The sequence below is a fragment of the Equus asinus genome, chromosome 22, assembly GCF_041296235.1.
Source record: "Equus asinus isolate D_3611 breed Donkey chromosome 22, EquAss-T2T_v2, whole genome shotgun sequence".
Lineage (NCBI taxonomy): Eukaryota > Metazoa > Chordata > Mammalia > Perissodactyla > Equidae > Equus > Equus asinus.
The window spans coordinates 55,976,082-55,977,828 of record NC_091811.1 but is presented as its reverse complement, the minus strand read 5'-3'; the positions used below and the strand labels follow the sequence as shown (position 1 = coordinate 55,977,828).

Here is a 1,747-nt window from a genome sequence, read left to right as displayed (position 1 = left end):
TGAAAAATATGTCTCTAATGTCCAGGATGTATGCAATATCCAGGATGTTCAGGATTAACAATGTGTCAGAAGGAAAAAAAGTAATGTATGGGAAGAATACATCACCTTGAAAAAGCTTCTGATAATGTTTTTATGAGGCCCAGGAGAATAATTTTCATTAATGGCCTCAAGGAGTATGAAATAAACAGCCACAACTCCTTAGCTGGAAGAGAAATAATAATCAAAGAATACTATTTTTCTTATCCAGAAGGGTTTTTTAGAGCTTCTTTGACATCTTTGTTTCTCAGAGAGTAAATCAAAGGATTCAACATGGGAGTGACTAAGGTGTAACATAAGGAGGCCACCTTACTGAGCTCAGGAAATCTGTCAGGAGTGAGATACGTAAAAAAGACAGCTCCATACAGCACACGCAGACTCCGCGGTGAGAGCTGCAAGTGGAGAATGCCTTCTTACATCCCTCAGTGAAGCACATCTTTGGAACTGTGAACACAATACACAAGTAAGAAACAATAATAACTATGATGGTAGGCAAGATAATGGTGCTGGATAAGGAAAAAAATGCCCATTTTATAGATAAAGAGGTCAGAGAAAGATAGTCTCTAAAGTGGGTGAGTATCACAGTGAAAGGGGTCTACAGCCCGAGAAGCACAAAAACGTAAAGTAAATGTCATGCTGGTCTGAAGAACTGAGCTGATGCAGCCACAGAAATAAGAAACAGCCCCCAACTGAGTGCAGAGACGTGTTGACATCTGTACAGAGTAGAGGAGTGGGTTGCAGAAGGCAATGAAGTGGTCAGAAGCCATGGCTGCCAGGAAAATGCCTCAGTCACAATGAAGAGGACAAAGAGGAAGAGCTGGGTCGCACAGCCTGAGAAGGAGATGGACTTGCTCTCAGACCAGAGGTTGACCACAACCTTGGGTGCAACAACAGACGAATAGAAGAGATCAATAAAGGGGAGGTTGCCTAGGAAGAAATACACTGGTGCGTTCAGCCGGGGATCAGTCATTGTAAGGGCCATTATCCCAACATTCCCTAGAAGGACCATGGCATATATAAGCAGAAAGAGGAGAATTTAAAGCTTGGAGTGGACCCCAAAGCCAGAAGAATGAAGTCAGTCACTTCTGAGTGATTGCTTGTTCCCCTGTCACCCATGGCAGAAACCTGCTGAGAGGCACAAGGCAAATAAATGAACTCTTAGCTTCGATCCTACCTACAAATAATCTCTTAGAATATTAGGATTTAGAAAGCTATTCTGTAATCATTATTTACTTTAAACTCATAAATTATTGTGACTTATTAAGCCAACTCCAACTGATGGTGAATCAACAGGTCGTTTTATGCCCTAATTCATACAAGTGTTGGAATTAGATCTTTTTCCTCTGAGTATAATGCAATGCCTTTCCACCCAAATGCCTGTCACATTTGCAAGTATCGCTTCTGTATACATTTCCAACTGATGATTTGTGCACTAAATTCAATGTCATGAAGCAGTGATTGGAAGAAAGCACAAATAACTTAAACAATATTTGGGGAGCAATTTTGATGTTGGGGTTTGGACATAAGGGAGGCTTTCGTAGTCTAATTTGGGAAAACTTTGAGCACTTAATTTAGCATGCTGGCAGATATAAAGAAAATGACTAAATTTAAAAACTACTTAAGAAGTGAAATTACTTTTTGTGGGTGATGGAAACTTCAGATTCTGATACAAGTTATGCACTCACGAAGAGAAAAGTTTTGCACTACCAAA

The 1,747-nt window shown here is 40.2% G+C and overlaps 1 pseudogene; it reads right to left on the bottom strand.

Moving 5' to 3' along the window:
• Positions 1–220: 220 nt before the first annotated feature.
• LOC106826801 (olfactory receptor 9K2-like) lies at positions 221–1,204 on the bottom strand (annotated as a pseudogene).
• Positions 1,205–1,747: the final 543 nt, after the last annotated feature.